This window comes from Taeniopygia guttata, chromosome 7 (assembly GCF_048771995.1).
Source record: "Taeniopygia guttata chromosome 7, bTaeGut7.mat, whole genome shotgun sequence".
NCBI classification, from domain to species: domain Eukaryota; kingdom Metazoa; phylum Chordata; class Aves; order Passeriformes; family Estrildidae; genus Taeniopygia; species Taeniopygia guttata.
The window spans coordinates 37,865,735-37,875,192 of NC_133032.1; positions in this window are offsets into that span (position 1 = coordinate 37,865,735).

Genomic DNA, 9,458 nt, shown 5'->3' on the forward strand with positions numbered 1-9,458 from the left:
CCCAGAGCTGGACTGTTTTGGATGCATCATATTTCAGTTTCTGCCTTCACTCTTGTACATAAATCACCTTCTGAGGATAAAGCACCAACAACTCTCAGCCCAGCTCATTTCCAAGTGTTACCAACTCCTAAAAATTGTTTAGTTTTTACAGGATTTCTTTCAACTTTGTGTTTTATGGCACTGATTCTGGCTGAAGATACTTTCCTGTGTCCAGCTCTTGAAGAAGTGGCTCCTAATCCTTAATTTTCTGGTTTAGATCTGACAAGTTTCACATTAATTCAACATTATATATATATATATATATACTCTGATGTTATTCACAGTCTTAAAATTCACTGAATGAATTTGTGGTTTTATTATTTCACAGCACAAAACGGAGTAAGTCTTAGGGAGGAGAAAACTTTTTAAAAAGTTGGGTAAAAAGCAGTTATGGAAAGAAAGAAAATATATTGAAATATATTGAATTCCTCAGGAATTACCTTTCCCAGGATGAGTGTGCTGGCAGGAGGAATCTGCAGCAAAGCCTCGGATATTCCACAGACAGTAAATTTTTGTAAATTTGTATCACCAGCTTCCGGGGAAAGATGATTCATTGTGCTCTCATCACCCTGCTCTGAATTGGGGATATTGATTTTTTTTAATGGGATGCAGCTGCTCCTCTTCAGGGAATAGAGAGAATGGACACTGTCATCTGGGGAGCTTTGGAAATCTGCTCAGGTTGGGCTGGGATTCCTGGAAAAAACCTGGATCTGGTCTGCAAACTGCTGGGTGTCAAACTCCACACATGTCCCACCAGGATGGAAGCATGAACATGAAAAAGAAAAAATAGGAAAACTGCAATAAAACAGAAGGAAACAAGAATAAATCTGATTTTCATTTGGGTAGTCCATTGTGGCAATGATACCAAGGAAAGCCTTTGATTATCAGTTTTTCTAAGGCTGCACTTGAATATTTTGAGGTCATGGGATCATAGAAAGGCTTGGGTTGGAAGGGACCTTAAAGATCCTCTTGTTCCTGAATTCAGGCTGAATTTCCATCCTGCTTTTGGCCCAGTTTGTCACTTGAGCCAGCCACACTGGATATGTGACAGTGCAAAGTTTGCCTAAAATTGTAAACTCATGAATATCCATCTTTAAATGCAGTAATTCATATCCCACTGGGGCACTTTGGTGCTGTTTAAAAACTCCTCACACTGAGAAAAAAAATCCTTTTCACTTATTTTGTGAGTGCTGCAAGAATTCTTGTTTTACCTTTTCATCTTCAAGTGGCAAGAAATATAATCTTCTATTTATTATCCCACTGATTTTTTTTTTTCCCACAGTGGTGTTTAATACTATTTACTCTTGGGCAAGATAAATATCAGAGGAATATTAATCAATTCTATTGTAAATAACAGGGAATTCATGTTTTCCATTCACAAGCTGCTGAAGCCTCAGAATGACTGGGAATATTTCAGAGCAATTAGCTGGGTTATTTTGATCCATTTTTTGACCACTTTGGATGTGGTGTTGATTTAAAAGAACTCGAGTTTGTGGATGCATTTGTACAATGAAATTAATCTCGCTGAAGGGCATTGGTTTGCCTTTGGAATTGTTATTTAGGAATGAAGTGTTCTAATGGCTCTCAAGCTGACAGATTAAGAGAAGCACAGGAAGAGCATGAAAAATAAAGACAAATTAATGTAATAAAAATAAAATGTGATCAGTCACAACCTTCCAAGTGTGTGAACAAAGCAAAGGAGAGTTTTAATACATGTGTAAAGAGGAGGTTGAGGCCACAGTCATGTCAAAATTACTTAAATGGAGAGATGTTACCATGGGATGGGATATTCCATTTTATTTCATAATCAGAAAGACAGAGAGAAAATAGACTTTAAAAAAGAAGTAAAGGAAGGGGAATTCCAACTCCATAAAAAAACCCACACCGGCCAGGATAATCTGGGAAGGAGACAGTGGCTCACAGGCGCAGGAAATAAAGAACTATCTGAAGCACAGGATGATGAAAAGAGGAGAGTGTGAGTTACCCACAGCAAATAATTTACTCAGGAAATGATCAGCCTGAAAAGCTGGGATTGCCTCCTTTGGACCCCCAGAGCTCCAGCAGGTCATTCCCTAGGGAAGATGCTGAGTGGGACCACCTAGAGGAGAAATTCCAAGCATTATTTCGAAGATGGAATAATCCATACTTTATAAACCCATTTCCAGACAAGTTGTGCAAGCAGGAATTTCCAGGACTAGGAGGCAATACCAGGAGCATGAGTTGGCACCACTGGATGCTGAAATTGTGGAACTCCATGTGTGAGGCCATGCCAGAGACAGCAGCTGGCTTCTTCTGAGCCCACAGGATGGGAATCGTGCCCATGGAGAGAAGGAAACCCACAGCCCAACCCTTCACAGAATTTGGGAAATTCTGACAGAGATCTCACACGTCACACTAAAATAAATAAATTAAGAGTACCCCAAAAAAGCTGATAAAATCTTGAGTCATTAGGAAAAGACAGAAAGTTGATTTCCTCAGCAGCTGGAGTGAACAGCAGAGAAAATCCATGGGCAGGGGTGGGAAATGAGTGTTGCAGACATGAAGGGACATCTTAGGCAATTCTGCTGAGACCAATCCCAGGGAGTTATCACCAAATCCGTCTCGCTGGGATTCAGGAGGAATTTAGCTTCAAACTGCAAACACATCAGTGTGTGAACTTGATTTTTGTGGAGCTGGAGGTTCTGACCTTGTACAAGGACAGATTCCACCAGCACCATAGCAGTGTCCAGGCTGATGAGATAATATTTGGATTATCCCTGTGGAGAATCCCTGGATTCAGCCACAAACTTTGGAATACCAAACAAAGTGAATATTTACTCCTTGAACAAAGAGTCTTTTCCCCAGAAATTATCTCCAGGAGCTTGAATGCTCACCAGTGATTCAACTCCAACCTTCCTTTCACCACTGTGAAAATAATTAATATAAAATGCTTTAAAAATTCCTGCAATGTAAATCCCAGATGTTTCGTGTACATCTGCCAGGCAGTAATATTTTTATTTTTATATCTATAAAGCCATAAGATACATTGTATAAATATATATTACATTAGGCCTGCCAAACCCCCTTGGATGCTTTCATTTTGGATGCATTTTCCTGCTTAAGGCATCTTCTTGTCAAAGTCATTTTAAGTGAAAGAGGTGCTTTAAAAACCTGACTTATTCCTAAAGGACATTTCTCCAGCAGCAAATAAATATTTATAATAGTATATATTTACAGATAGATGATATATAAAGAAAGAAACAATATATAATACATATTGTGAAAGGACATAATTTTAAAACCTCTGATTATTTGGTGTCTATTTAATACCCAAGGAGCAAATCTCACATCTCCTACCTGTGCTCCTAAAGGCCTAAATTCTGTACACTGACCCTTTGCATACGTTAATTTTGCACTTGAACGTTCATATTTTCATAAACCCCCCAAACTGTTGCAGTTGGCTTTGCCCTGGCTGGAGCTGCAAGTTGTTTTTAATTTTCAGAGTTTCTTGGCAATCCTTGGAGCCTGTTTGTCTTGGCACCCCCCTACCCCATTACCTATTCCTCAGTCCCACTGAATGCTCTGTTTACAACATTTTGTCCTTTTTGACTGGATTTCTGTCATTTCAAACTGGAAACACAGAGGGACATCCCTGAGACACGTGTTAATTTTATATCTATTTTATCCCTCTCTAGTATATACATTTTAAATGTTGGTAGGTTCAACTCTTTTCTCCAACAACTGTCACTATAGGACTTCAAATATCTGCACTTGGCAAACGTTCAGTTTTTTTATGAGTGAATCCATTCTTCTCTGCTCACATCTGCTCTTAATAATCCCAAATGTTTGGGGTTTGTTCGGCTTTCACGTGGAGGTTTTTGTTTGCTTTTTCTAAACCAAAGGACCACTACGCACAATGATCCATTCTTGTCTCCCATTGATGTTGCTGATAAAAATGGGAATCTGTTTCAAGGAGAATTCGACTACAAGACAAAGGAGAGAAGGTTTAAAAATATTTAGTTCTAAGAGAAAATCCTCCCTGAAAGATTAACTTAACCCTGGGACAGTAAATAGCAACATCATTGGCCAAGAAGTTCTCACATTATCAAATTCTTCTAAAATTGCATCATCTGAAGCCTATAAGGGACAGAAAAAGTTGGGAAATATCATTAAAAATTCTCCTGTCTTTCTTAAGTACAACAAATGTGTGAAAAATCTAGAAATCTCGTGTCTAAACAACAAGGTATCCATAAATATCCATACAACAAAACCTTCTCCAACAAGAAATAATACATAAATAGTGATTTTTCTTGTTGGTCTAAACCATAAATGTAAATATTGAATCAATTCTTTCCCAAAACCCAGCATTTCTGCATCACTCTCAGCTTTCACTGAAGCACCAGGCATCCAAGCAAAGAGGAAAAGCAGATGGATAAATCCAGGCAGGGCTGCCAAACCTCACGGGATCCTTCCGCTCTGGATGCGTTTCCCTACTTGGAGCCTCTTCTTCTCCACACAACCCCAAGAGAAAAAGGTGTTTTAAAAACCTGATCTGTTGTTTTGAGGGGGAATTTCAGCAGCAGCAAACACCCAAAATCATCTGGGGCTGAGTGACTCAGCCCTGCCCTGGCAGGGCCCAAACTCAGTTGGAGCTCCGGGTTCCCTCCTTGGCGTGGCCCTCCCAGAAGTGTTGGAATCAGAAATATAGGGAATTCTCAGAACTTTGGGCGTGCAAGCTGAAGTTTAGAATTAAAGACAAAATTTGATCTGAATCCTTAGAAAAGGGCTTCCAAATTTAGGTGTTGGAAGTGAGAATGTGGATTTATGGTTTAAAACAAACAAACAAAAAAAAACCCAAAAAAAGTTAGGTGATTCCCAAAGGTGGTTTAGGGTGGTTTCGGATGGTTTAGGTGGTTTAGGTGATCCCAAAGGTGGTTTAGGTTATTTAGAGTGGTTTAGGATGGTTTAAGATGGTTTAGGTGATCCCAAAGGTGCTTTAGGGTGGTTTAGGATGGTTTAGGTGATCCCAAAGGTGGTTTAGGTTATTTAGAGTGGTTTAGGATGGTTTAAGATGGTTTAGGTGATCCCAAAGGTGCTTTGGGGTGGTTTAGCATGGTTTAGTTGGTTTAGGTGATCCCAAAGGTGGTTTGGGGTGGTTTAGGATGGTTTAGTTAGTTTAGGTGATCCCAAAGGTGGTTTAGGTTATTTAGAGTGGTTTAGGATGGTTTAAGATGGTTTAGGTGATCCCAAAGGTGCTTTGGGGTGGTTTAGGATGGTTTAAAATGGTTTAGGATGGTTTAGTTGGTTTAGGTGATCCCAAAGGTGGTTTAGGTTATTTAGAGTGGTTCAGGATGGTTTAAGACGGTTTAGGTGATCCCAAAGGTGGTTTGGGGTGGTTTAGGATGATTTCGAGTGGCTTAGGATGGTTTAGTTGGTTTAGGTGATCCCAAAGGTGGTTTAGGTTATTTAGAGTGGTTTAGGATGGTTTAAGATGGTTCAGGTGATCCCAAAGGTGCTTTGGGGTGGTTTAGGATGGTTTAGTTGGTTTAGGTGATCCCAAAGGTGTTTTGGGATGGTTTAGGATGGTTTAAGACAGTTTTGGTGATCCCAAAGGTGGTTTAGGTTATTTAGAGTGGTTTAGGATGGTTTAAGATGGTTTAGGTGATCCCAAAGGTGCTTTGGGGTGGTTTAGGATGGTTTAGGTGGTTTAGGTGATCCCAAAGGTGGTTTGGGGTGGTTTAGGATGGTTTAGGATGGTTCAGGTGATCCCAAAGGTGGTTTAGGTGATTTAGAGTGGTTTAGGATGGTTTAAGATGGTTTAGGTGATCCCAAAGGTGCTTTGGGGTGGTTTAGCATGGTTTAGTTGGTTTAGGTGATTCCAAAGGTGGTTTGGGGTGGTTTAGGATGGTTTAGGTGGTTTAGGTGATCCCAAAGGTGGTTTAGGTGATTTAGAGTGGTCTAGGATGGTTTAAGATGCTTTAGGTGATCCCAAAAGTAGTTTGGGGTGGTTTAGGATGGTTTAGAGTGGTTTAGGATGGTTTAGTTGGTTTAGGTGATCCCAAAGGTGGTTTAGGTTATTTAGAGTGGTTTAGGATGGTTTAAGATGCTTTAGGTGATCCCAAAAGTAGTTTGGGGTGGTTTATGATGGTTTGGGGTGGTTTAGGATGGTTTAGAGTGGTTTAGGATGGTTTAGTTGGTTTAGGTGATCCCAAAGGTGGTTTAGGTTATTTAGAGTGGTTTAGGATGTTTTAAGACAGTTTAGGTGATCCCAAAGGTAAGGTGGTTTGGGGTGGTTTAGGATGGTTTAGGTGGTTTAGGTGATCCCAAAGGTGGTTTAGGATGGTTTAGGTGGTTTAGGTGATCCCAAAGGTGGTTTGGGGTGGTTTAGGATGGTTTAGAGTGGTTTAAGATGGTTTAGGTGATTCCCAGAGGTGATTTAGGGTTTACTTTGAGCACTGCTGAAACCCAGAGAAAAACTTCCCAACTATTTCTTAATGAGGAAAGAGTGAAGGAAAAAGTTAAGGAAAGAGTTAACAAATCCCACTCCAATTTCTGTAAGATTTGTCTGGGATATATTTAAATGTGGGAAACTTGGAAGAAAGCTGAAGAATGTCAGCTGGATGCTGTGTCCAGCTGTGGAATGTCCTCCTGGTGGTGAGAGGCTCTGCTGGGATTTACAGGTAGAAAATTTCCTTTGCAGCTCCCTGGGGAGGGCAGGCCTGGAGGTGTGGAGAACTTCACACCAATATTTACACAAAAAAAATTTTGGAAATCAAATCAAATTTGATCCCTTACCTTCCTGAAACACCCTTAGAACCCCAAGAATTAGAGCTCCTGGCTTCTGTGAAAATGGATTTTTTGTGTTAATTTTAAATAAATCAGACTAAAGCTTGGGGTGTTTCTCCCTGTCACCCTGTGTATAAAAATCAAACATTTTAGTACAATTCTAGTCCTTGCAGCCTTTCTAAATCCAGTAATGCCCCTCCTGCAGCTTCCATCAGGAATGTTTTTAGTTTATAAAGATCAAGCCTGAGTCTTTAGTGGCTAAGCTTTTTTAACTAAAATATTATTTTTAGAATAGGTATGTATGTGGTAATTTTGATAATAATTGTATTAATCATGATACCTTTCAATGTGTGCAGAGATTAATTAATAAGGCCACTAATGAGTGGTTTTGGTGGAAAAGAGAAGGGGGAGATATTGGGATACACCAGAGCCCTGAGTGCCACCTCCAGGCGTTGCCTTTTTCCCAGCCTGGAAATGAAATCCAGGAGAGTTTTCGTAGGGAGGTGATAGAAAAGTGGATCTTTATTTGAAGGCCTTCAGGGGTAGTTAAGGAAGGATGTCCACAAAAGCCATTTTTTAAATTTTATAGGTTTTAGGAAATTAGTATAATTGATAAAAAGCATCAATTAGTCCATCAAAGGAATCAGCTTCACCTCTGACTGTAACAAATCTCTCAGCAGCTCCCTGACAGAAGGTTGGCAACAAAGGACAGGACAAGAGGGACTGGCCTCAGGCTGGGAAAATAACTCATGTAATGATAATTATTTCTGGCATTTGGTTGGGATCAGGGTTCTTAAGCTCTCCATGGAGGTCCTGGGGTGTGGGACAACCCTTCAGGCTGGCCCAGGGGCGCTCAGGGTGCAGGGTGAGTTTGGATTTTGGATTTTCCCTTTGCAGAACTAAGAGCAGCTGCTCTGGACACTCACAGATTTGCTGTGACGCAGGAGCTGGATTTGCAATCACAGATCCCAGCAGGGAAACTGAATTCAAACATTCCGTGCAGAATATTCTCTCCTGACTTCTTTCCATTGCTCAGGTCACTGTGAAAATAAAGCCACTGAGAAAATGAATCCGTGACGAAAATAAACCCCAATTCTCTATGAAAGGGAAAATAAAAACATTCCTGATGGCATTGCTGCTTTCAGAAAGGAGAATTGTACCAAAGGTTTGATTGTTTTACACGGGCTGATAGGCAGAAACATTTAAGACTGATTTCTCCCTTAACACAAAAACCCGTTTTCACAGAATCCGGGAGCTCTAATTCTTGGGGTTCCAAAGGGGTTTCAGGAAGGTGTGGGATGAAATGAGGATGAGGGGGAGTGTGTGGGATCCATTAGGGGAGAGAATGTTGAAATGGGGATTGGAAGGAGTGTGTGGGATCTCCTGAAGGAGGGAATGCTGAAATTAGGATTAGAAAGAGTGTGTGGGATCCCTTGAAGGAAAGAATTCTGAAATGGGGATCAGAGGGAGTGTGTGGGATCCCTTGAAGGAGAGAATGCAAAAATGGGGATTGGAAAGAGTGTGTGGGATCTCCTGAAGGAAAGAATGCTGAAATGGGGATCAGAGGGAGTGTGTGGGATCTCCTGATGGACGGAATGCTGAAATGGGGATCACAGGGAGTGTGTGGGATCTTCTGAAAGAGGGAATGTTGAAATGGGGCTGAAGAGGAATGATGGGATCTCCTGAAGGAGGCAATGTTCAAATGGGGATAAGGAGCAGTGTGTGGGATCCCTTGAAGGAGGGAATGCTGAAATGAGGATTAGAAAGAGCGTGTGGGATCTCCTAAAGGAGAGAATTCTGAAATGGGGATCCCAGGGAGTGTGTGGGATCTCCTGAAGGAGGGAATGTTTCACTGGGGATCACAGGGAGTGTGTGGGATCTCCTTAAGGACAGAATGCTGAAATGGGATGGGATGGGATGGGATGGGATGGGATGGGATGGGATGGGATGGGATGGGATGGGATGGGATGGGATGGGATGGGATGGGATGGGATGGGATGGGATGGGATGGGATGGGATGGGATGGGATGGGATGGGATGGGATGGGATGGGACGGGATGGGACCAATGGGATGGGATTAATGGGATGGGATGGGATGGGATGGGATTAATGGGATGGGATGGGATGGGATGGGATGGGATGGGATGGGATGGGATGGGATGGGATGGGATGGGATGGGATGGGATGGGATGGGATGGGATGGCATGGGATGGCATGGGATGGCATGGGATGGCATGGGATGGCATGGGATGGCATGGGATGGCATGGCATGGGATCAGTGGGATGGGATCAATGGGATGGGATCAATGGGATGGGATGGGATGGGATGGGATGGGATGGGATGGGATGGGATGGCATGGCATGGCATGGCATGGCATGGCATGGCATGGCATGGCATGGCATGGCATGGCATGGCATGGCATGGCATGGCATGGCATGGCATGGCATGGCATGGCATGGCATGGCATGGCATGGCATGGCATGGGACTGGACGGGATGGGATGAGAAGGGAAGGGAAGGGAAGGGATGGGATGGATTCTTGGCCGGGCTGGGAAGGAGCAGAGCCAGCCGTGAGTCACTGCAGCCAGCACAGAGGTTGGGCAAGAAGCGCAGCAGCACAATTGGAGCGGCCCCGCTGACCTCACAGCTGAGCT